Source organism: Jaculus jaculus, chromosome 2 (genome assembly GCF_020740685.1).
Source record: "Jaculus jaculus isolate mJacJac1 chromosome 2, mJacJac1.mat.Y.cur, whole genome shotgun sequence".
Classification (NCBI taxonomy): Eukaryota; Metazoa; Chordata; class Mammalia; order Rodentia; family Dipodidae; genus Jaculus; species Jaculus jaculus.
The window spans coordinates 198,928,696-198,955,395 of NC_059103.1; the positions used below are offsets into that span (position 1 = coordinate 198,928,696).

At 48.3% G+C, this 26,700-nt stretch overlaps 1 protein-coding gene across 2 annotated transcripts in view; it reads left to right on the plus strand.

Annotated features, from left to right (window-relative positions):
• The window catches only part of Trappc9 (trafficking protein particle complex subunit 9), a 562,289-nt gene that overhangs the window by 406,381 nt on the left and 129,208 nt on the right, over nt 1-26,700 (plus strand). The gene's annotated exons all lie outside the window — the stretch shown is intronic.

Here is a 26,700-nt window from a genome sequence, read left to right on the forward strand (position 1 = left end):
AGTAAGTAAAATTTAAAAACAGAAGATGGTGTGGGGCCAGAAAGGGACTACTGTTACTAACTCCCAGCATGTGCAAGACCCTGTGCTCCTTGCCACCAACAAGAATGGGCACACCTATACACAAAGTTATAAAAAGAACACAGAACACTCTCACACAGAACCGTGCCCTTTAAGAACCAGCACAGGCCCGTGCTCCTCCCTGCACAGACACCCCTTGCCCCAGGAACCAGTGTGTCCCGTGGGAGCAGAGGACGGGGCCTGGGAAGTACACTCCTCTTCCTGTTAGATGGAGGACCAGGCAGGCTTGGAGGCATCCCTGTGTTTGCCCATGCTGCCCTAGGAACCTGGGTGGCTGGCACTTGTTTGCTGATGCGGCACTGGTCAAGCCAGGGGCCTTCTCCATCTGTCCTTCCCTCCTCACCTCGGAAGTGATTAGGAGGAGTTGTTCTGGCAGGCTTGGCCAGGGTTCTCTTTGTGGCTTTGAGGAAATGTTCTATGTAGAAGGTGGGTTCTAACAAACCCGATAGGCCTTGGGGCCTTTTCCCATCCACAGCCCAGAAGCATCTGTACCGCACAGGCTCTGAGGTACTGCTTCCTTCTCCTGTTCACCACTGATGAGAGTGAAGGAAGTTCTTATTTACAGTTACTCATTCTCTGCAAGCCTGCTCCACGCATGGTGCACAGCCTCCTCTCCATGCTTAGAAGTGATTGCGTCACTTGTGTCTGCTCCCTGCATTTGAGGAGGGCTCTGCAGTAGGGAGCTGAGGTCATGGCTGATGGATGCTAATGGACAGCCTGATAGGGAGATCTTAGTGAGCTGTGTCAGCCGTGGGCTCCCAGAGATGAGGGGTGAAGCTCCTTCTCCTTGGGGACCTTTCTTTGTTCTTGATAAATTTTCTCAGTATTAAAAACTCATGGGTGCATCCTTTGCTGCTGCATGGAATCCTAGTACCACTTGTTAGCTGTGGTTCAACAGCTCCACACACCAAGATGCTTTCTGACCCCACCTGAGAAGGGCACCCAGGCTGTCTCTCTCGAGGGGTGGCTGGGAGCAGGGGAGCTGCTGTGGTCCTAGGGGGTTACCTGGACAAAGGCACGTTTTCAAGGGCTGCTGTGAGGAGAATTGTGCCTCTGATAGCAGAATAAGACCAGTATTTTGAGGTATTGAGGGTACATTCCAGAGTACACAGTGTCCAAGGGACAGCCATTTCTAAATGTCTGAGATGCAAGGCACTGAGCCAGCGGCTCAGGGCTGGAGCTGGATGAGCTGTCTTTGCATCATGTTCAGCAGTGATTTCCAGAAGCCTCCAGCCTAGGGATCTAGCACAGGCCGCAGAGGGCTACAGCCTCTTGGACAGAGGCAGAAATGTTGTAGCCAGAGCACCAGGGACAGCCCAGTGCCTCCCTCACCCCACGCACACTGCGTCAGCACTTACCATAGATGAGATGAATTGCTGTTTGGCTCATACTTGGACCGTGTTTCTGTCCTGTCTTCATCGATGGATCTTCTCAATTGCATTAATAACTGGCCTCAGAAGTCCTTGGGAGGAATGTTTAGTGTCTTAGGGAAATTAAGAATCTAGATCCCATCAGAAGTTGCTTCTCCCAGAGTTGCTGAGTAAATTAAGTTAGGTAGTTATGCAGTTTGGGGCCTATTTCATTCCTCAGTGTTTCCTGAAATGACGAGTCTTGCAGCATGTTGAAATACTCTACTGAACGCTTATAACAGGTTCTCTCACGCCTGCCTCTAAAGCCCACTACACCCGGGGAGTCAGTTATAGGGCTTTCTGCACTGCCTAAGCCCCTCACCACTCTTCCCGATGAGGAACCCATGGGAAGTTTAGGGCAGGCCAAATCCTTTCCATGACCTCATAGTCACCTAGTAGAGGAGCTCGGCTTACACCGTGGCTTTCAGATTCCCAGGTCAGCACCCCTAGTCCCCAAGCCCATGGTTACACCACCTCCATGGCAGAAGGGACTCTGATGTGAGCCAGTGAAAGCCAGTGTCCCTAGGGTGGGTCAAGGACTCAGTGATCACAGGGGTCCTTGTAAGGGGAAGAGAGTGGGGAGAGATGAGTGGAGATAGGCACACAGAAGCAGAGGACAGGGTTGCTGGTCCCTGAGTCCAGGAATGCAGACGGCTCCTAGAAGCTGCAGAGCCAAGAAAACAGTACTTGCCTCAGAGCCTGCAGAGCAGTCACCACCTTGTCGGCTCATTTGTCTCTGAGTTCCAGGACCATAAAATAATATATTTGGTTTTAAGCCACTAAGCTTGTGGTTATTTTTTTAGCAGTAGCTAAGAGGCAGAGTACATGCAGGCAGCGTGTCAGTGAGCATCTGTCCTGCTCCACCATTGTCAGCACGTCATCCTGGTCTCCCTCCATCTCTCTCTCTCTCTCTCTCAGTTATGTATCCTCCTTTTTTAAACATGGACACAGCTCCTTGCCCTCCTAGTAACTGATAGGTTTGGAGGAGAGACGGTGGAATGTATAAGCACTTGGTGTCATGTGGGGCTGTGACATACAAGTGGTTATCCTGCTAGCATGCCACCTCCTGTCCTGAGTCACCACCTGAGCCTGCAGACTTTGACTTGCTGACACCAGAGTCTTTGAGTTCAGATTTCAGATGTCGGACATGTTCCTTCCTCTATCGCTGGTCTCAGAGCCTCGTCTTAGAAGCACTGGGTGCACACTGGCTGGTGTGCAGACCACCTATTCCCAGATTGGCCTGGAGTGTGGTGGCAAAGAGTGCCATCCCCTCTCTTGCTCTTCCTCACACCACACTTAACAGTTTCCTCCTGGAACTGGTTTTGAATCTTCATAGTAGTCCTCAATGGTAGGTGATGTTTACACCTTACCAACCGGGACACAGAATCTTCCAGAACTCAAGCCTTTTGCCCAGGATCAGAGTGGTGCTGTCAACTCTAGCTTGGGTCTTCTGGCACCAAGGATTAAACTCTCTCGAGTTTTCAGCTCACCTGGCACCCTTGTGGCCACCGTATGTGTATATACCCACTGTGCTCAGGCTCATGAAATGATATAGAGTGGATTCAGCATCTCGTGCTTTGGAGTAAGATAGGAATTGGCTATAATGCTATGTTGTCTGCACCCCAGAGGGTCTAAGGCTCGCTTGAGGACTGGTGTTCAGTTGATGTAGATGTTATTGCCTGCTCCTCACCAAAACCTAGGTACATGTAAGAAGCTTGTGTCCTCTGGTCACCCTTAGCCATCCACTCATTCCTTCAGTGGTACGTACTGAGGCCACCCTTTGCAGTGCTGTGGACACAGCCATGAGCAGAAGTGGGTCTCTTCTCCCCAGGGGTTACTCCCCGCAGCATATCAGGAGATGCGATGTGGTTGGAGGAGGCTGGCGTTGGGAGCAATGCACAGGCTCACTTAGCACCAGCTGAGCACCAGGAGGAAGTATGGTTATGTGACCAGTGTGGTTACAGAACTGGCTGGTAGGTTCAAAAATGCCAGCTGCTCTGTGTAACTAAGTATACAGTGTCACAAAGATGGCTTTGAGGACATTGGTAAACATGTCTTCCTGTGGCCCTCATGTGTTCATGAGCTTCTCAGGGTATGGGTGCCTCTTTTTTTTTTTTTCAAACTTAAAAGGGATTTATTTGTGATTTCCTATATATTTAGCTTGTAAATACAAGACTGTAAATGTATTAAGAGACAATTTCTGTTAAAGTTTTCATTGTGTTTCACTTCAAGTACTGCACAAGTTAAAATCTGATAAAGGATTTACATTCGATTATCTGAAATTCCCCATCTCAGACTTTTATTTTAATGTGGTGAGTGACTTCATTTCCATGGATACCACCAGCAGGAAAGTCTCTCTTATGGCTCCTAGGGCTTCCATTAATTAGTGTGCATACAGATAGCAATGACAATGACAGTGACTTAGAGAATGGGTGCCTCTTTTGATGGAAGGTGATGCAGCACATTCTTGTCGGGGCCCGTGGTCACGAGCCCCTCTCCCTCTCCTTCTCCCTCTAAATGCACTGTATGGAATGCTGTCCTGCTTGTGGATAAGCACACGTTCCTGCCCAACCCCAAGGCCATCTGGTGACACAGAGCCTTGAAGGCTTGGAGCTGGAGATTGCTTTCCTCCTGGGAAGCAGTCCTTATGAAAATATTTGAAACCCCAGAGCAAGTCTTAAATGTAAGAATTCTTAATTCTATTTTATTTGTAATATGAAAACAATGGAAAGAACCAAAACACTCAACAATGGTGCATGATTAGTAAATTATGGTACATTTGTATAATTGACTGCTACACAGCCATCAAGAAATTGTGCCTTTATGGAACTTATAGTGCCAGGCTTAGTCATCAGTGAAAATGGTGATGCCACAGACAGAGACCAGAGAGAAATGTCCTCACAGGCAGAGGTGACCACACCAGGGCAGGAGACCCATGAGCCTGGGCCTCAAGAAGCCCAGGACCCCTGATCTGTGCAGGCCACCGTCAGTGCGAAGGGATTGTGTCCTCTTTCAGCAGAAGCTCTCTGGACCCTTCCTTGGAAGCTGTGTATCCTCCTGACTCCTTGTCATCATGTCAGGCCCTCTGCTCTGTTGCTGCTCATCTCCTGCGGCCATGGGCATCACATGTTCCCATAGAGCTGGGGGAACCACACAGCTCATTTCCTGGAATCTGGATCACAGGGTGGTCCCTATATCAGGGCCCAGCTTCAGACTCGCTTTAGACCATACCTGTTCACAGCTTAATACATGGTACAGGCAGAATGAAAATGACATTGGGAATTGGGATACCCTGACCATGAACATCAGCTGACATGAATAATGTATGCACCTGTGCATGTGACTGGAAGGGCATGCAAAGACATAGCCATAGGGGAGAATCACCGGTGAGTTTTTCGTTCAGCCTTTTCCAGTGCATATGCTACCGAGGCAGCACTGGTGCTTGACGTACGTACAGGTTATAAGAGAACAACCCTCTGCTGTGTGGTGTCACCATATGGCGCTTGGTTTTCAAAGCACCATGGTTCTTCATCCTGCTGTCATTGTTCAATGTCCATGGGTTGCTGGCTTTGTTTGGGAAAGATTTGAACTTGATACTTGGTCATTCCACTTCAACTCCCACTGCCAACCAAAGCACTTCCCAGTGCTCCCTGGGCTCTGAGGCTGCCCACTGGGCAGCTGGTACCGCACCTCTGCTCCAGGTGTCTCGGGATGTATGAGGATAGCAAAGCACTCACTGTGGGTCCTCCAGTAGAACCCGACCTTCGTAGAGAAGCTCACCTGAGGGGAGACTGGTTCTGAAACAACCCTAGCTAGCATAGTTGGCCATCTTGCATCTCCACTCAGCTCATTTCCTTTCCCTCACCAGTTTTGAAGTTTTCTCTCACTGGAGTTTGCTCAGCTGCTGAGCTCTTCCTGTCAACCCAGAGCAAACACAAGGATGCCATTAACTGATTCCATCTTGATCGTCACTGCCATTCCCTACATGGCCCAGTCAGTCAGTTTTTCTGAGACAGTGTTTCACTCTGTGTCCTGGGCTGGCCTGCAGCTCACAGAGGTCCTGCTACTGCGGGTGTGTGTGCGTACTGGGCTCCGCGTGTGAGCTTCTGTCCCCAGCCCGCGATGCCTCTGCTCATTGTCCTTGCACACTGCACATCTCTGCCCCAGTGTCTCGCCAGCCCGAAGCACACCTCTGTCTGCAGCTCCCACTCAGCGCTCTTCGTGGCTTCAGTGCCCCAGCACCTGGAAACGTCACACAGCACCCCGATAGTGCAGGTTCCTCACCTCATTCTTTTCCTTGAGGTAGCTAAGACCCACAGGGACATTCTGAGTTCCAGCGGTCACTACGCAGCGGGTCCCCTGATGACCCCACCTCTGACTCACTCCAGAGTTCTTTGTCTCTCTGAAACATACTCCTGTGTTTTTATTTACTTGAAAAAAGGGACTAACTCCCAGCCATTGAAGGTGGCATGCTGCCCACTGGTAAGTTTTTGGAGACAGCACCTTGGCATCTTGGAGCCCAGCCTTACCCCTCCGAGCGCAGCACTTCCTGGACTACACGGTCCCAGGAGGCCGTGCAGCTGATACTGCCATGTGTCTTTGTTCATGGCGCCTGCCACACTGCTGTTTCCATGGCAACTCTCAGGCTGGGCTGGCCCAAGTTTCTGTGGACTCGGGCAGTTATTGCTGTTGGAACTAATCAGAATTAACTATTCTTAGCAGCTGTGAGGAAAATCTTCTGCCTTTAGAATATCCCAACGAAGCTGTGTCTTCAGCATGTAAAGATGGGGGGGGTCACTCACCACAGTGCCTCAGGGTTCCGTCCTAGTCCTGCGCCTCATGGTCAGAGGTGTGCTGTACCAGCTTGCTGTCTCTGGGCAGCTGCTTCGTTGCTGCTCTCAGACTCGGTGGTGTGCCTCCAGCAAGGCCTTCGATGCCCCTTGGCCTGCCTCGCCTCAGTCTTTCAGCTCCCAGAGCCCCATTCGGTCTCTCTGGCTCATTGGAAAGATGACGAGTCTTCCTCACTTAATTCCACCTGATCTGGCCCACAGGAAAGGTGGTCTCCCCGGGATAGCAGAAGACAGAGGGTGCATCACCCAGCAAGGTGGAGCAGAGCCTGTTGGCAGGGACTGGTCCAATGCCAAGATCACTGAAGGGCAGTGCCCCCGAGTGAGCACTCCTGCACCTGTCAGGCTCACTGTAGTGCTTCGGGGTACTGCCCTAGCCCCTGTGCCTTATAGCCCATGGTATCTGGGCACAGAAGGCCTTGAGTGAGCTCCTGAATTCTGGCCTGGTGCATGGTTGCTGATTTCAGCGTCCTTTGAGTCTCTGCACTGATCATCCGGTGACCCTGTAGAAAAAAGCCCTCCTGGGTACTCGAGACCCATCCCCAGTTCAGACCAGACATTTCTCACCAGGCTACAACACAAGTGCTTTGCTCCAGCAGATGCTGCAGGCTCCCTGGGCCTCTGTGCTGTCCCACCGGCTAGCCGGATGCACCTCTCCCCACATGCCTGGTAGAGCATGAGCCCACGGCGGTGTATGCTGCCCACGGTTAATGCCCGTACTGCACCCTCAGCTCATGAAAGAGACCTGGGTATTTTCCCACCTTTGGCCTTGTCTTGCCTCAGAACGCTCAGTGCCCCGACCATGCCTGTCCTCACCCCCCATGGCCCAATGTCGTTGTCTGGCTACTGAACCCAGCCCTTTGCCTTCCTTTGAACAGGCCGCCCCTCTCCCTCTGCTCACCTCCTAATATTGGAGTCCAGGAATGGGACCAGGCCATCCCAGGCGCATGGGCTCTCTGTTCCTTGTCTAGAGACAGGGCCTTTTCCTGATCTCAAACAGCTCTCGTGAAGCCTTCACTGTGCACAGGGCCTGCAGGGAAGCCTGGCATAGGCCCTTGGTCAAGGAGACCCTGAAGCGGATGGAGACACGTACTCGGGAGCAGTAGTCTGTGGAGGGGAAGGCGGATGAAAAGACAAAGTGCGCTATGTCCAGGAGAGGTGTGTCTGGCCTAAGGGTCAGCTGTTCCCTGAATGCCCATTGACTGCCAGTCAGTGGGGGAGGGGAGCAAAAAAGATGGAGGGGAGCCCATCTTTCCCTCCTGGTGCTCAGTGCCTCCAGGATCCTGCGGAATTCTGCCCAGACACTATCAGGCTGTGATGTTCACCAGGTAGTCATAGAAGGTGCAAGAGACCTTTTGAGGTTTTTCTTTTTTCCCCCCGAAAAACAAAACAAAAAGATGTTGGCCTATCTGGGGACACTGGATGTTAGCCTACAGCTCAGAGCAGGCTGTGCTGGATGAAGGTGAGTCCAGTGGATAGTTATGTGCTGACCATTTCCAGTGTTCCTGGCCCATAGCCTCCCCTTTGCTAGGATTTCACAGCCAGGTGCGTCTCAGCTTTTCTCTCCCGTCTTTTCCATGGCAGACCGTCATTCCCTCCGGCCTCAGAGCCTGGCTTCATTGGGAGCCTTTCCTCTGGTGTGTAGGAGCCATTGAGTGTTCCTCTTTGTTTCATCTGCTAAATATGCAAGGACACTCAAAATCAAGTTGACTCCTGGATCTGTTTTGGGCAAGCTCAGGAACCACCTGAGGAGCAAGAGCGTACAGCCGGTGATGTCTACAGCCACCTCATCAGGCCAGCAGACTTATTTTCCAGGTTCACTTGTCCTCACAGTTCCTTTATGGTTATAAGAAGTGGGGATGTTGACAGTGGGTTAATGATGGCCATACCTCCTATGGCAGAGATTTAGAAGCTGGACCCCTTTTTCAAGAACCAGCGTTTTTGATTTCCATGGTCTAGTAATAAGATGCTAAAATAATTTTACTTACCCATTAACACGGAGTTCAGTGTAGAATCTTCATGCTTATTGTACTTCTGAATCCACTTTTCTAAATTATGCACATGCCAGGTTGTAAGAGGTATGTAAATGAAATGATCGGCTTAAACCAACAAGCTCTTGGTGGCCTGGCTTGCTGGTGGGCCGGCGGACACAATGGCAGTGAGTCCTTTCATTCTGCCATGTTGGTGGATACCAAGCACATAAATATCCACATTTGTCTCTGCTCGAGCCAGGGCAATACCTTCCCTGGCACGTCGTGATGCCATTCCATGTCAAGTGAGGGGAGCACATCCCTCTTTGTCCTTTGACTGTTGACAGGTGACAGTGAATGCAGTGGCACTGTCGGGAGCACACAGGGGTCCCAACGCTGTGTCATGGCTTCTTACAGCATGGCCATTCGGATGACTGGAAGGTACTGCGTTGATTTCTAAAAGGGACTCGGTGTGCTCCAACCGCCATTACAAAGTCCCAGAGGCAGCGTGGCCTCGGCAGTGGGCGTGTCCGTTCCTCGGGTCTAGAAGGCTAAAGGCTGGAGCTGAGGTGCCTGCAGGTTTGGTCCTGGTTGAGGACTCTTCCCGGCCACAGATGGCCTGACTTTTGCATGCAGCGTCCCACACATAGCCTGTTCTTAGTACATGCTGGAGAGAGGAAGCCAGTGTTCTGCTCTGCTCTTATCAGGATACTGACTCCATGGGGGAGGCCCTCACAAAGACCCCCCCATCTTCCAATATTGTCACACTGGAAGCTGTGGCCATAGCAAATGAATTGTGAGAGGTCACTAAACATTTTGCCTATAAAACAGCCTTATTGAAGTACAATTAACAGGCAACAAACATGATTGTAAAAGTGCAGTTTTAATAGCTTGGGTATTTGTTCACACCTAATAATCATCACACAATCAGGTTTGTGAACAAATCCATCCAGCATACCCCAAAGTTTCCTGGGCCCCATTGTCCCTCCCACCCCATCCCAAATCTAAGTAGCCCCCCATCTGCTCTGGGCATGTAGATGAGCCTTTGCTTTCTGGGGTGTCTGGTTTATTTAATGCTTTGAGGAATTTTAACCACCCAATTCTAATGGACACACACTGGCACGTACTCACCATCAACCGTCCACTTCCAATGGTCCCACAGGTCAAGGACTTAGCCACAAGGAACAGAAGGGAGGGCACAACTATTTCAAGGCTAGATGTAGTAATAGCAGATGTGTGGAGTCCAGAGAAAGCCAGGGGTCCAGAGCTTAAGCCTGGAGAGATGGCTCCTCTCACTGTTGATAAAGGAGGAATTAGACCAGAAAGTTTGACTTTCACCAGCATTCTTACTCCAGTGAGCTGATGGGTAACTGATCAGCTTGGGTGGCAGAATGCCCCCTCCTGCCTGTGCCTGTTAGACTGTGTGACAGCATGTTCTCAATTGCCTCGGGGCTGTCAGGGTTTCATGGGTTTGGGTTGCTGTCCGTTTTGAATTGGCAAGTAAAGAGCTGTCTTGTAGTGAGAGCTTGATACCCACTGGTGGACTTTTGTGAGGTGAGTGGATCTGCAGGAGCTCGTGCCATCAGTGACTCGTACACTGAGGAGTCCAGTGAAGGGGTGACGGGGGTGGGGACCAGCTGGAGGACGCAGGTCACAGTGGGCATGCCCTGTGATCTTGCCCCCTAAATCTCCTGTCACTCTCGGCTTCCTAGCCGCCGTGAAGTGAGCAGCCTGGCTCTGCCACTTTCTTTAGCCATGATGCCCTGCCTCACCACAAGCTAGAGCCAGCTGATCCTGGACTGGGGTCTATGAAACCACAGTCCGAGATGAATCTGTTCTTTGTTGGGTGGCTATTCTCAGGCTTTGGCTGTGTTACAGTTGGAGTGGTTCCTCAGTACTAGTGTGGCGGCCTTCAGTCATCTTTGTGAGCCCTTCTTCAGTCCTGCTGAGGCCCCTGGTGCAGAGAAAGCCTGCATCTGAATAGTGGGAGGGGCCACGGCCTGTGCTCACATCCTCTAGTTCACCCTGCAGCCTCAGTGCCCTGCCTAGAAACAGGCATTTCTGACCCAAACAAGCAGTACATACTTAGTCTCCACTTTCCCTGGGGTTGTCCGTCTAATGGCATCAGAAGGAGAGGTGGCAGTGGAGGTTCATGAACTTGGTAAGGGATGGAGGAGGTGGTGGGGAGGCCATCATAGTATCCATGGTGACAACTGCCCATATACCCTTCCTGTCTCTTTTTTGTCTTCAACTCTCTCTGCATGGGCTTTCATGCTTCTTGCTCTGGAATATAATCCACACGTCATCCCATGCATCACTATAGTGCATACAGAACTATCAGGAGTCTCTCTTCTGTCCACTGCCCCCAACCCCAGGCAACCACCGATTGACTTTGCGTCTCTGTAGATTTACCTGTTTCGGTGTTTGAGACAACTGGACTTAAGCAGTGCATGGTCCTTCATGGTAGCACTTTCTCTTAGCGCACCAGGTTCTGGGATCCTCAGTGTGGTGGCGTGTGCTGCCGTGTCTGTCCTCTTACTGCTCATGCGTGTTCTCTGTATGGGCTACACTTTGATTTCAAGAACTTTAAGGCCTCACAGAGCTCTATTCTGCATTTGAGAAGGACAAATTGAAGCCTTATTTAAATTAAAGAGGAAACGTATCTATGAAGCCAGGCTCCATTTCCATCCTGTCTTTGTTATCTACCAGCTAGTGGACAGTGCGGTCCCCTGGTTGCTGTAAATGACACTGCTTTGAGGAGTCCTGACAAATTCTGGTGTGGGTTTTCATTCTCACAGGGATAGAGCTGGGAATGAAAGTATTGGGTTATATGGTAATGTTGTACTTGAATTTGTTTCTCAAATCAACCTTGGTGAGTTACCTTTTTCCCCTTTGGGGATTTGTCAACTTTATCTATGGTTTTAAAGTTTATTGGCAAAAGTTGAATCATAATTTTCACCTCCCATTTTACTATCTCAGCATCTGAAAGGAAGTCAGATTTAATATTCTTATCTGTGCCTGCTGCCTTTTCTTTCCTTGATCATTCTCACCAGTTTTCTGTTTCAATGAGTTTGTTGGTGGCTCTTCAATACCACAGTGATCAGGCCGGCTTGACAAGCTCCTCCCATGGCAGCAGGTGCAGACACAGCGAGCCTTGTGCATGGCCTTGCCTGCTCGCTCACCCCGTGGCCAGCGTATCCTGGCAAGAGGAGCTGGAGCCCTTCAAGGGAATTTTGACCGTGAAATGGAGGCCTGGGGGTGGGAGGTCATTCCTAGAGGAAGGGTCACAGACCTGTGAGGAAAGAGGGAGAAACATGTTGGAGCAACCTCAGAATGGTGTGCCTTTCCCTGCTGGCCGTCTTAGATATACTGGCCTCCTGGTTGTTGGTGCACATGCCCAACTGGGTACATGTGCGATTGTCACCTGTCTGGACTCTCTGTGGAGAGGCCTTTGTCTAAACTTCGGCTACCTAGCATCTGAAACAGTGCCTGGCTCAGCTCTGTAGCTGTGGATGAGTCAGTGAACTTTCTCCTCCAGCCTGTAGTCTTTCGTTCCTCTGTTGGCTGTGAGAGACTGAGGGCAGAGCTGTCAGCTAACTTGCCAGGGTCATGGAGCTGCTGTGGGGCCGAACTCAAAGAGTCCATTGCTTTGACTCGAGCTCCCGTTTGCTTGACTTGGTGCATCCCAGAACCAAGCTTTGATTACAAGGACGTTAAGGCTTCACAGATAATAAACCGTGATAATTCCCTCCCTCTCATTTTCGCCGTCACAACCCCACTCTCCATCTTATCCCCTCCCCGCCTCTCTCTTATTTTGATGCCATCCTCTTTTCCTCCTGTTATGCTGGTCTTGTGTAGGTAGTGCCTTGTCTTTAAAAGAGGAGATGGTGGCTCTTGAGAAGGACCATTGGGAAGATCCTGCCCAGCTGCTTTCCTCCTTGAGATTCCCCTGCACTGTAGTCTGCAGGGTTCTCACAATCCTCCTATTTAAGAAAATGATTTCATACTTGTGTGTGGGTGTATACATGTGTGTGCAGATGAGTGTGCCCCATTTGCACACACGTGGAGGCTAGAGGAGGATATCTCGTGTCCTCCTGTAGCTTTTCCACCTTATTTCTTTGAGGCAGGGTCTCTCACTGAACCCAGAACTCTCCTTTTATCAGCTCGGCTGACTGAGCAGTGATCCCTGTAAATCTTCCTGCCTTGGCCCCACCTGTGTTGGGGTTCCAGGCAGGTGTGCACAGCCACGCCCAGCCTCTGTGTGGGTTCTGGAGAGCACACTTAGGTCCTCGTGCTTATACCGCAAGTGAGCCATCTCCTCAGCCTGGAAATTATTTCTTTTCGGTGTTTTTCAAGGCAGGGTCTCACTCTAGCCCAGGTTGACCTGGAACTCTGATGTTCTAGGTTGGCCTAAAACTCACTGCGACCCTCCCACCTCTGCCTCCCAAGGGCTGGGACTGAAGGTGTGCACCACCACGCCTTACACTCTTTTCAATTTTTTAAAATAATTATTTGAGAGAGGAAAAGAGGCAGAATGAGAGAGAGAGAGAGAGAGAGAGAGAGAGAGAGAGAGAGAGAGAGAGAATGAGCAGACCAGGGCTTCCAGCCCCTGCAAACAAACTACAGATGCACGCACCCCCTTGTGCATCTGGCTCACGTGGGTTATGGGGAATTGAACAGAGCTCCTTTGGCTTTGCAGGCAAGCGCCTTAACCACTAAGCCATCTCTCCAGCCCCTTCTTTTCAATTTTCAATTAAATTATTTATGCACACAGCAGAGTTAAACTCAGCATTGCTATTTTGCTTTATGACGTATCTATTTATATGTCCATCTTTTTAGTCTATCTATAAACCCATTTAACTTTATCCATGCATTCGAAAGCAATTTATAAACACCAGTTCATTTTCTGTCTAAAATTCATGCTATGCATGTCACCAGCTGGGTTCAGGGTGTGCTCCGTGTGCTGCCTGTGGCCGCGTTCATCCTCCGCGTGCTGTGTGTCTAGCACGTGCTGTGTGTCCAGCACGTGGCTGGGCCACCTGCTGGCCTCCGCAGAGGTGGGCTCTGAGCTGCAGAGCCCTCTCCCTGCCAGCTTGGCAGTCGGCAGTATTGTTCAGCTCCTGACTTGATTGATTCTTGGTTTTGTTTTTGTCTAATTATTCTATTGATTGTTGAAAGAGAGAGATCCAGAAATCTCCAGCTAGAGTGTGGAATAGCCTTGTTGCAGTCAGGTTCAGGTTGATGGCAGAAATCACCCAACTAAGAGCAGCTTGTGGGGAAAAGGGGTTTATTTTGGCATATAGACTCAAGGGAAAACCTGTGATGGCAGGGAAAACGATGGCATGAGCAGAGGGTGGACATCACCCACCCCCATAGTTTCTTTATCTCTCTTTCTCTTTCTCCCTCTCTGCGTCTTTCTTTAGGTTTTTGCTTTGTAGCCCTGGCTGGCTTTGGAACTCTTGAACTCATCATCCTCCTGTCTCAGTTCTTGAATTACAGGATTACGTACAGGAGCCATAACTCCCAGAATACCTAAATGTTACATTAATATTTAAAATATTAATATTTGATTTAAGTCTTTTATTTTTATGTATGTCTCTATTTACTTTTTATTTTATCTTTCCTGTGGTCTTATGAATTATTTAGTTATATATAACAATGTGTTGTGGCTTGAATCAGGTGTCCCCATAAACTCATGTGAATTGAACGCTTAGTCCCTACTGATGTCAGCTTGCAAGGTGGAGCCTTGCTGGAGGGGGTGTGTTGCTGGGGGTGGACTTTGAGGCTTATAGCCCCTGGCTTGTGAGGGCTAGCCAGTTTACTCTCTTGCTACCGTTTTCCACCTACTATGGCAAAAGAGGGGTCCAACTCTGCCGTGCCATGTGTTCCCCTGCCGTCACGCAGCTTCCTCTCAAGATTGTACGGCAAAATAAAAACCTCCTCTCATCGTCAGCTGCTTTGGGCTTTTTTCACCCCAGAAATGAGGAGGTAGCTAACTGTAACTCAAGGTTATACATGTAAGCATGTATTCTTCCACGACTTTTATATTTGTATGTGAATTTACCTTTCCACTTTTTACTTCTCTTTTTGTTGTTAGTGGTTGCCTATAGATTATAAGATACAACGTTACTTTCCTCAAAGGTTAAAACTGTAGTTTCACATAAAATTACAACTGTATAATTTTATGTGCTTCACCCTTCCTTTCAGCTACAGTTGCTGTGTGTGTGTGTGTGTGTGTGTGTGTATGTATATATACATACATATACATATACACACACACACATTGTAAACCATATAAGACAGTGTGTCATGTTTCAGTTTTTGTTTTAAGAAGACCTGTGCATTTAAGGAAATTAAGGAAATAGAGTTTATTCCCGTCCAAGTGTTTACTGTTTCTGGGGGTCTCATAGATTCTTGAGCATCCAACTTTCTGATGTGTTCTCCATTCACATAGTGACATTTCTTTCAGTCTTTTTTTTTTTTTCTGTGTGGGAAGACTTTTCTGTGACAATTATTTCTCTAATATTCTAATTTTGCCTTATTCCTGAAGGATATTTTTGTTGGATATAGAATTATGGTTGACAGTTATTTTTAAGCACTTTAAAGTTAGTATTTAACACAGGCTTTCATAATCTGCAGTGAGAATTCATCAGTAGCTGTTAAGCATTCCTCTGTATGTCCCATGTTGTTTTTCTCTGGCTGACTCCAAAATTTCCTTCCTATCTTTGTTCCTTTCCTTCTTCTTCCTTCCCTTCTGTTTCTTTCATGTTACTTTTTTTTAAGTTAACATACAAATCGATGGGTTTTGTACCCATGTATCATGGTGTTGTGTTTTTCAGCTCTCGCCTCTCCTCTCCTCTCGCTGGTTTCTTTCCTCGTCCCAAATAATTTTTTCTTCTGCTTTAGAGTCATGTGGCTCCCATTTCCCATCTTTCCCCCACCTCCCCCTTAAGACCTGTCTCCCCTTTCATGGTCCCCTTCTACGTCCATGCTGTCCTGTGCTCCCCCCCCCCAGTGCTTAGATAGAGTCCACATATTAGAGAATGGGTGAGTTGCTTAGCTTTCTGAATCTGACTTGTTTTGCGTGCAGATGATCTACTGGTCTGTCTGTTTCCCTGCCAATGCTGAAGGTTTTTTCTTTATCTTGGTTTGTCTTCTGAAGCCTGGTGCCTGTGCGGAAGAGCAGTTTCCATCACACGTACCCTGCTCGATCTTTGCTGGAAACTTTGAGTCTGTCTATTACCAAATTTGAGAAAATTTTGGTCAATGCTTATTTAAATACATGCATTTTCAGCCTCCTTTCTTTCCTCTCTTTTTGGGACTCAGGACAGTTGTAAGAACATATGTTCCATGGGCCCCTGATGCTCAGCTCACTTTCCTCCTCCCTCTCTCTTATCCCTTCTTCCCTCTTCTGCCTCCTCTTGACTCATCTTCCATTCTTCTCTTTCCTGTCATTTTCATTCTTTTGTTAAGTACATCTCATGCATTTTTTTAATTATCCATTTGAGAGAGAAAGTGAAAGAGACAGAGAGGTAGTGAGAAAGAGAGAATGGGTGCACAGGGCATCCAGCTACTGCAAAAGAACTCCAAACATATGCATCCCCTTATGCATCTGGCTTATGTGGGTCCTGGGGAACCGAACCTGGGTCCATTGGCTTTGCGGGTAGTGCCCTTAACCATTAAGCCATCTCCCCTACCCCATCTCATGCATTTTTATTGAAACATTATGTCTTAGTTTTAAATCTAATCTTTTTAGTAATTTTATCATATTTCTGGGTTTTTCTATCTATTCGTTCTTTTCTGGAATATTTCCTTCATGTTCACAAATACACTTTTCTACACTTAAAAATATCCCTTCTGCCAGGTATGGTGGCGCATGCCTTAATCCCAGCACTCGAGAGGCAGAGGTAGGAGGAGTGCCGTGAGTTCGAGGCCACCCTAAGAATACAGAGTGAATTCCAGGTCAGCCTGCACTAGCTATGAGACCCTACCTCAAAAAACCAACAACAACAACAAAAAAAACAAAAAACAAAAAACACCCTTCCTAGTAATTGTAAGCACTTGTATCATCTCAATATTAATTTATCACCTTTTAAGAATAGGTCACTTTTCTGTTTGCAAATGCCTCAACTAAGTCATCTCTCCAGCACCCTTCCCCCATTGTTTTAATAAGCTCCTATTAACAGATATTTTTCTTTGTTGGGCTAATTGAAAACTCTACCTCCTGGGCATCTGAATCTTGGGTTTTTCTTTTGTACTTAGCTGGACCTCACCAGTGCTCTACACACACCCAGACCAGGAGAGTGAAGATTTGGGCAGAGTCTGCCCACAGATGGGTGCCCACTTCTCGGCCCACCCGTCCTCCCTTCCCTCTCGTTTTTCTTGGCTGTGACTAACCCAAACTCTGTCATCTGGAATTTAGGCACAGTAAGATGTCAGGTTCTCTGCCTGAGTCTTAGTTGCTGTGTAGTGCTGACTTGGCTGTCCTTAGACCAAAATTCTTAAAGAAAAAGCAATGAAGTCCATGTTTTCAGTTTTTTCAAAGTGACTAAACTCCACCAGTCTTCCTGTTTCTCTTCACTCTGCAGCTCATTCTCCCAGAATTCATATTTGCAGCAGCAGCTGGAACCTACCCAGACACACTGGAACTTTTCTTCCAGTTTTACCTGACTATATCATTTTTGTTATGCCTTTTAAATACCAATAAACTCTGGGAACAGTTGTTCTTTTGAAATACGTGGGGACATGCTGTGTATACCATGCAGCCTCCTTTAGAAGCTCCTGAAATTCTGTTTGCTAAAGTAAAATAAGCTAATTCCTGATGTACATATGTCCCCTTTGGGTCAATATCTACTGATTTAACAAGTAACTATTATTTGTCTGTCCCTTAATTGACTTCAGTGAGGGAAATCCTGAGGCTGTAGCAGACAGCTTCAGGTCACTGGGGTGAACCTCCAGGCCAGGCAGAGTTATAGAGGAAGAGATAGTTCCTAGAAGTTTACAGATCCAGAGGAAGTTCCATAATGGCAGAAGAAATTGGCCTGTTCTTACAGGACAAGAGAGGGAAGGGAGGGAGGGACAAAGGTAGAGAGAAAGAGAGAGAGAGAGGGAGAGGGAGGGGGAGGGGGAGAGAGAGGGAAAAAGAGAGAGAGAGAGAGAGAGGCCGCACCACAGAGCACGTTTCGGGAACTCCAGGTAGAACTAGGCACTTTGTCTTTCGAATAGAATTTCAAATCCACTGTTGCACCTTAGAGCTGGACCCTAAGAACTGCCAAGTGACACCTCCTCCACCCAGGTAGCTGGAAATCTCAGGAGTTTTAATAAAACTGAATCTATTGAGGGACATCCATTTAAAGTGCCACAGAGGCAAACCAAGCTATTATCACCATTGCTAGGAACGGGAGGGTTTCCACATTGCATGTGTTTGTACCATCCCGTGTCACAGCCTGTCAGCACGTCACCTTCTGTAGCGTGCTTCAAGGTCTATAACTCAGTAAAGCCATTTTTTCTAGTTCTTCACACACACACACACAAGCACACACACACAAGCATGCACGCATGCACGCACGCATGCATGCACACAGCCTCTGAGGCTTCAGAAGTTAATGACTTGGAGAGGAGTGGATGCAAGCTCTTATCTACCAGATTCCAGACCCACGATCTCTGTTCCTCCGCTGTGACCTTCCTGCAGGCTGGCCTTCACAGCTCTTCCTCCAGATATTCTCCACTCTATTCTCCATTCATCTTGGAAGGCTGTGCAGAGCTGTGTGGAAGCCCTTGCCCTGAGAACATGTGGCCAGTCACAGAGCTGCACTCATCTTCTGCTTGACCATCCTGAGACTGTTAAGAACACCACACTGAGAACCCCTGGTTTGCCTCAGCACCATTCACGCTGTCTGTGGGTGAATACAGTTGTGCCATGTGTCATGAAAAGATATGATGATGTTACACCAAGTGTGGCTTCCTTTCTCTGTCCAGGCTGGGTGGGATGAGAGTAACCACCACCCTCCTGCTAGGCTGGCCGCCTTAGGCACCATTATCAGTCTGAAGTAGAGACCCACAGCCTGCCTTCCTGGGTGCTGGTGTGCCACTCCCTGACTCACTGGATACAGGCCCTCTTCTGTGACCCATCCTCCGTAGACAGCCTGGACCTGCCCAGGCCTCCCAAGATCCTGGCTGTTGTGGGTGTGCCCTCCATCTCCCTCCATACCTGCTGCCTCCTTCAAAGGGCCAAGGACCCAGGAGGCTGCTCACCCTTTGAGGACAGTGATAGTACCTGCTCGTCCTCTTCCCTGCCACATCACCATGCCAACATGGTGGCCCTGTCAGGAAAGCCTTCAGGTCTGGGTTACCTCCCAGACCCTTTCCCTGGCCTTCAGTGGGCGTCCTTCTGCACTTGGCTTTTGTGGGTTTGTGGTGATAGACAAGGCCTTGCCCCCTTCCCTGAGGCCCCTTCACCCCAATCCAGCCCCTATCAACCTGGAGGGGAGCTAGTACAGCCCAGGAGTCCACACCCCATGCTGTGAGGCCATTGCAAATTATATCTTTATTCAAACCCTCGTGGTGACATGAGGCTGGGCTCGGAGAGCTGCACCTGCCAAGACATTTGCTGGACCCCCTCCCCCGCCCAGCTGATTTGGTCAGGGTTTCTGGGAGGAGAGTCTGGGTCACTGAGACTGCTCCTGGCCCGGCTGGGCTTTGGCCTCATGCCGTGATTCCACGGCATCTGTGGTCCTCCAGCTGCAGGGTGAGCAGGTACGCCAGGCTGGGTGTCTGATTCATTCTCTGTTTAATTTTTAAATCTTTCCCCCATCTCATTATGGTGTTTCATTTCCTTCCATCTGGCACTCTGAGGCTTTCGCAGTATGAAATTTAAAATGAAGATGATGAAGATGATAATATTGGTTGGAATAGAACATAGCAAAAACTTTGCAATTAAAATAAACTTTAGCATTTGATTTCCTCCCTGTTTCTCTGCCCAACAGTTTGTGTCACTGTGCACAGAGATGCCAGAGGAGATGCATTAAGAGCAGTACAACTGAGCTGCTCTGGTGGAGAGGGGCTTCCTGCCTGTGCCTGGGCTGCTTGCGCCTGGGCTATGGGCTGAGGCATCCCTCTGAGGACAGATGCCAGGTGGGCTAAGGAGGGCGAGTGCCACCCAGACGTCCCAGCAGAGACTCTGGAGTGGATGGCCAGCAGGCCCAGTCCAGCTCATAGATATATTTGGCCCTCCATGTGTAAAAAATATAAAACCAACTGAGTTGTCAACTTAAAAGGCATATACATTTCAGATTCAGTCTGGTTTCTAAGTTCTCTTGAAAGAGCAGAAGAGGCAGGGCCTGTAGATCAGCTGTCTGGAACTGGAGTTGGAATAGCCAAGGGTCCCACGCCCTTTTCTATAGCACCCTCACCCACCCACGGAGTCTATGTTAACTGCTGCAGTAAAAATCAAGACTGCTGCAACCCTTGTCCTCACCCCTCACCAGGGGTCCCACCTCTTAGGTGGGAGCATTTTCACTGCTGCCCTGAACTGAATTATTACCTTCCAGTTCTAGGACTTAGGATTTGAAAACATTTGGGGCAGCACTAGTTATTAGACCTAATCAGGTTGTTCTAGTCAATTTTAATGTGTGAGCACCTGCCTACCAGGTCTGTAGGAGGCCCAGAGGACCTGCACAGGGAGTGCTGGACGCAGAGCCATAAGGTCACATCAGCTCCTGAGATGGCAGCTTATGCCGTCCTGATACCAGACCAGACCTGGAGATTGGAGGAGATATTGCCTGGTGGAGCTAGGAACAGAGTATAACCCACCCCAGGAACAAGGCCAAAGGCAGCAGGCAGAAGGAGTATCTGAACTGGTCAGTTATCTTTCGTCATTTAACCTGCCACACTGCACTTTCTGAGTCCCACCCCCTTTGCAAGTCCAGTGTCTGCTCCGGCCCCTCCTGGCCGCATACTGGCACTCAGCGGTGCTGGCTTATAGGCTCACACACCTCCCTGGGCTCTGGGTACAGCCAAGGGGCCAACAACCCTTCTAGTGCTTTCCTTGGCTTCAGTCTGGGCTCTGTCCCTTTTCAGGCTCCATGATGTGTCCCCCAGACATAGCACTTACCAATGATGAGAAGTCACATGCCTGTTTGTCTGTGGTGTCTCTCTCTCCCTAGTTGCTGAGGGTTACTGTGTTTCACTTTGGCCTCTCAGCCCCTCTTTGAGGTCCTTGAGGATGGGGTCATTTCTGAGAGGCAGCAAAGGCACAAGAGGGGTCTGGGATACTTGGTTCAGCTGTCTTCTTCAGCCTTCACGGTAACCTGGGATAACTGCCCAGAGGGCCTACACTGCCAGGAGCACAGTAGCTTTAAATGATGCCTTGCTCGTTGGTTCTCATCTGATTTCCATGTAAGTGCCCTGGGCTGGCAGGGAGACTGGGGGATGCAGCTTGGCTCAGCTCAGCTCAGGCTAGCTGGTCAGTGGGGGATGGGAAAGCTACTGATTTTTAAAAATATTTTATTTATTTATTTGAGAGAGAGAGAGAATGGGCACCTCAAGGCCTCCAGCCACTGCAAATGAACTCCAGATGCATGTGCCCCTTGTGCATCTGGCTTACGTGGATCCTAGAGAGTTGAACCAGGATCCTCTGGCTTTGCAGGCAAACGCCTTAACCACTGCGCCATCTCTACAGCCCCATGATTTTGTGTGTGTGTGTGTGTGTGTGTGTGTGTGTGAAGTCAGAACAATGATTCATTGTGCCTCGTCATCAACTTCATGTCGCTCAGGACGCTGTCCTTTTCCGATGTCAGCAGCTGTGGCATTTTTTATATTAAGCCAGACTCCTGGAGGACTTTTCCAGCTGAATCCATCTCCCACAAGGTTGACTTTTCTGTTTTCAAATTCTGGAAAATGCAAAACAGCTCAGAAAGTGTACCTTTCTCTCTGTGTGTCTTTCTAACATGTTTTTCACCTTGTCTGCTTTTCGGAGCCGCGGTGGCAGCTGCACGGCCACGGCCTTGTCAAGTGCTGGTTGGAGAGAGCTTCATCGCCCGTGCTTAACTCGATTAGAAGCCACAGTGGCTGCAGTAATAATACATGACATTTATGTTAACATTTCCACTTCACACCGTGCCTTCCCGGCGTTTTCATCTGTGGCCCTGCCCGTCTGCTGGGAGCTGTTCCAGAAGGCCATGTTTTAATCCTGCTTCCTCCCCAGGCTCGCTCCCGGCTTCCCGTGTGCCATGTGCTGGGTTCTGTTTGCTCAAGCCGTCCTCCCTGTTTGCCTGGGCTGCACTGGCCCTGCCTGCTCCAGCCCATCTCCACGGTTCAGGCCTGGTCACTGGCTTTCATCCTGGAGCTGCCTGCTGCCCTGGCTACTCCCATTTAGCCTACCTAGAAGGCTGCTGCTTTTCTTGTTGAGGACAGTAACAACCACCCCTGCAAAAATAACATATGTTCATTTTACAAGATAAGGAAAAGCATGCGGAAAGCAATTTTTAAATTATGCTTAATCCTGCTACCCTTAGGTAATGCCTCACTCTCCACTGCTCATGGATATCTGGAACTAAAGCACTTCATTTATGTAAAATGGCTTAAGCTCACCTGTTTTGCAGCTTGTCTTTCCCCACAATATAACAGGAGTGCTTTTGTCATCTGTCAGGGGTGCTGGCTTTTGTAGCTTTACAGGATCCAGAGAATACAGGTGGGCAAGCAGGCCCCTTGGAAGTGGTGAGGCCTGGCCAGACCTCCACTACCTTTTCACCTCTGACCTCCACTCACTGCCTTCCCTGACTGAAGGGCTCCCTCAGCCCTGTTCTTCCTCGTCGGCCAGGGGAGCTCCTCTCCACCTGAGGACCTAGTTGAATGATTTTACCAACACCCTGTTGGGTCTTCACACAGCTCCATTCTTGTGTCTGCCCCAGCTGTGCAGATGTTCGTTTCAAACTGCAGGGCTGCCTTTCTGTGACAGCTTTGTACGTCTACTCTGGCGCCTCTTAGAGGGTGTCTCCGAGGCTGGGCCTTTGAGCGAATCATGTGTTCCTTGGCTAAGACAGTACTTGGAAAGCACGGGGCTTGCCCATCTCTCTGTCCTTCAGAGAGACTCAGAGCTGAGGCCGTGTGGGCAGGACAGGGAGTCACCTGCGGTCCTCTTGCACTGTGCTCTGGTTCATTCTTTCTCAGTGGGCTGTGGGTAGGATTCCATGAAGTCTTGGGGTGAGGGGTTCAGAGTCTAGAGCTCATTCTGGGGCCATCCTCCAGCAGGCATGGTTCTCCCTGTATGGTGCAGGCCTCCCCACCACGGGACCTGGAGTCAGAAAAATATAGGCGAGTCCTAGCACTGTGTTTTCAGCTCTCACTTTGGATGACTAGTGTGCCAGATATCTGTGTACCTCAGTTTCCCTGTCTGCACAGGAGGAAGGGTTCTTGTACTGGAGAAATGAGGTGATTCATCTGAAGGCATGTTATGTAATAGTGTACCAAACAGGGATGTGCCGTGTAATAATGCACCACCATCCCAGAGGTATGCAGCAAAAATAATGCCTTTGTTGTGCTCAAGCGGCTTGCCAGAGTTCATAGAGAAAACTAGTTGAAGCAGGTATGAACACGTTTGGGGAATTGAAAATTCTGAGAAAATGTTGCTGTGTGGGACTCAGAAATGAGAGGCACCTCATACAATAACACTGCATTTGGGCCCCTCAGCAGGCTCTGGGAGAAGCTGTTATCTGCTCTGTTTGCTCGGAGGGACTCCTCATGTGCTGTGACCATGCATGCCGGGCACATTCTGGGATCCAGACAGGCCTAGGGTCCACTTCTTGTCATAAACCTGTGGCAGAGTGCTGCGGAGTTTAAGGATGAGGAAAAGTAGGCTCAAGAAGTAAGGAGCTAGCTGTTCCCATTCCTATGACATCAGCAGGACCAGCAGGACCACACGTAGAGACAGCACACACTGTGTGCCTCTTCCGCTCTCCAGCCACATCTGCAGCCTCCCCCCCCACCACCGCCGAGAATCCCCTCCCAGGGGTCCACGACCAAAGGTCTGTGTGATGACAACAGCTGTCCTTTCTCTGCTGCACACTGTGCTACCCCTCCTCGTTCTCTCGCCTGGTCCCCACAAGGTTCACATGAGCTAATAGAGAAAGTGCTAGAATCCCAAGAAGAGAAGTGGTGAGTTTTCATAAACATACCTGCCTCCCGTCATTTCATCTTTCTAGCCAAGTTGAATCTAGTGCTCTTCTTCCTACTCCCTAGGCAAGGAGAGAAAACCTAGAACTTCCTTGTTCTGCCCAGGCCTCCGGGACTTTAGCAGGACATGTGTGGTGATGCCAAGACACAGCACCCCCTTCTTCAATCAGTACACCTTCCTTCCGGAGCTGCAATCCAGTGTGTGTGGATACTGACCCAAGGCCCTGGAGCTGGTCCAGAGCATCTGCTCAGGTCGGCAGAGAAGGGTCCTTCATGTTCTGTAGGCCAGGCCCGGCCATTTGTCCCTTCCTGGATTTGCTCAGCAGGATGGAAGGCATTTTCCTGTGGGTGGCAGAATTAAGGAGCATTGCTTGGCGTGTTAGAAGTGATGACTCAGACAGGGGCTGATTGTTAAGTAAAAGACTCTACACTGCTGGTGCCACTCAGCCACAGGGATGCCAGTCAGCAGCACAAGGTCCAGAAGAGACTGGAGGGTGGAGTTCAGAGGACACAGCTTTCCTGTTGTCCAAGAAAACTGCCATTGGTGGTCAGAGCCCCGTTGTCACAATCACCAGCCCTGCTCTTACGGCAGATGCCCCTGCGAGCGGCAGCCTGCTCTGCGCATGCTCCTGCTGCTTACCGTCACTTCCTCCTCTCTTCCTCTCCCCTCATCTCCTCTCTCTTTTCTCTTCTGTCCCCCTTCCTCCCCCTCTCACTCTCTGCCTCCCCCCTCCTTCCTTTCTCCCTTTGCTGAACTTGAAGCCACAGATTCAGCCATATTCATTTAAAACACCATCAGTATGCAACATTTTGTTGAGTGAATCATGGGAGGCGATGACACAGCTTAATCTGTTTTCTTTCTTGAATGTGTTATCAAAAGTGAATTCTGTTAAGCATAACTTCTCATGTAGGTGTTTAGAATTTACTATCCACTTAAAAGTAGAGAAATACGGACAGGATGCTATTACAGTCAGGTGTATTTACAAAACAATGATGGCACCTGTTAGTAATAAACGTGCCAGTGCAGGCGCCTTCTTTACGCCTCTTCTCCTGCTTCCGCAGGCACCGCTATAGCTGTCTGTGATCATCACTGTTGAGAGATGGAGAAGTTAGGGTTCAGGAAGGCTGCATAATTTAATCTGGGCTCACAGGGCCATGTGAGGTGAATCTAGAATTGGTACCAGTGTAAAATCAATTGTGAACTTCACCTGGATTTCAGAGTGGTATGAATTTATTCTCAAGACCTACAGGAGGAAGAACAGAAGCCAGGCCATGGAGAAGCTTAGAGAAAGGGCAAGAAACTGGCCACAAGGAGATGGGCACCACTGGGGGTGGACAGGGGAGGCATTGTTTGCCGGAGTTGAGGGTCTAGCCAGCTGTGTCCTGCTCCGACCCACAGTGTGCACCAGGTAGCTCTGCTTTGTCCAAGCCATGTGCTGCTTGGATTCGTGGGAAACTGGAAGTATTTCCTGAAGGAGAGATGTATTCTCACTCCTCACTGTGGCTCTGGGTACCACCTAACCACCCACTTTAGTTATTCACAATTCTACACATTTTTGTGTTTGGGTTGGGCTTTGTTTCTTTCTTTTTTTTTTTTTGAGTTTTGACAAAATTTATTGGTATTTTAGTAAAGACACTCATTTCAGTTATTTCTCTCTCCTTAACTTGGCCTTAGGTTAACATTTTATTTGGGTCAAGTAAGGAATATGTAGGAGAGAAATGTTACAAATAGTAAATGGACAAAATGAAGAGTTTGTCTACAGAAAAGTTAAATTTATTTATCTTGATATAATTAAATCATGTAAGAACTGATAGTGCTATGTACATTTCCATTGTTTCACTTGGGGCTTATTCTAAACTTAACTTTAAGTGAACAGAGTGTTAAGAACATCCGCAAGCTGCTTTTCAGGTATTGTTGCCTAAAAGAGCCGAGGAAATGGTCACCATCAATAAAACTCTCAGAAGCTACCTCCTCCAAATCTAGCTTTGTAGTTCTTAAGGGAATCATACAATTTCATCTGTGACTACACACTTAAAGAAGCATTTAATCGACATATCAGAAAAAAAAAAGTCCATATACAATACAAAAATACAAAACAAATATCCTACAGTACACAAATCTTGCAGAGTATATGTGGTGAAAGAGTCCATAAAATATGTTTGAAGATATATTTTCTTTTCTTCTATTTCAGTAAATAAAATATGCTTTTGAGGCCACTGGTCAGTACACACATACTTAGAATTACAGGAAGTTTTGTAGTGAGTTCAATTCAACAACTTAGAAGTCAGTCACAGAAAGTACATCTTCTCACTTTCCTGTCTTCATACAGTGTTATACCTTTTGTTTTCTTGTATCTAAATCTTCAAAAAAATTGGAAACCAGCCAAATACTTAAAGCAGTATGTACATTTACATTTTTGGTGGTGGTTTGTATTTTAAAGGAAACAGCTTCTTTACGATCTGCCTCAAGTTTTAGTGGAAATGCTTACACAGAAGTAGGAACAAAACCAAGAGAAGCATATTCCAGATACTGAGTTACTTTGGTAGCCAGTGGCATGCTTGCTGACAAATGAAGGCAGACAAAATCCATCAGAGTGAAGTGGGCTATTTCAAATACTCAATACTTCACATAAACTTTTTTAAATTGCTTCTTCTTTTTTAAATTTTTATTTTTTTTTTTTTTTTTGGTTTCTCGAGGTAGGGTTTCACTCTAGCCCAGGCTGACCTGGAATTCACTATGGAGTCTCAGGGTGGCCTCGAACTCATGGCGATCCTCCTACCTCTGCCTCCTGAGTGCTGGGATTAAAGGCGTGTGCCACCACGCCCGGCTTTAAGTTGCTTTTTCTTTTTTTAAAAAGCTAAGCATCTTTGTCCACTGATAGCAATGCAATGATGTATATGATGACGTGAAACAAAGCAAAATGCCCATAAGAAAAAAAAAAAAGATCTCATTTTCTCTAAATTTACTTTCAGTCAATAGTCCAGTAACATTTTCTTCTCAATACAATACTCCTTATCCCTATAAGGCTGTTCCTGGGAGCCAGACAGTTTAGGAAATGAGGGAATGAAGTGAGGCAAGTAACTGCTTGAAGCTGTAAATAGATAATATCTTTTCACTTCCCTCTTAATGTACTAATAGCTGTGTCTAAAAAAATATGCAATTCTTAAAAAGGTACCATTTCTGATTTCTTTATTATCTGTAACTTGTGGAAACTAATCACATGA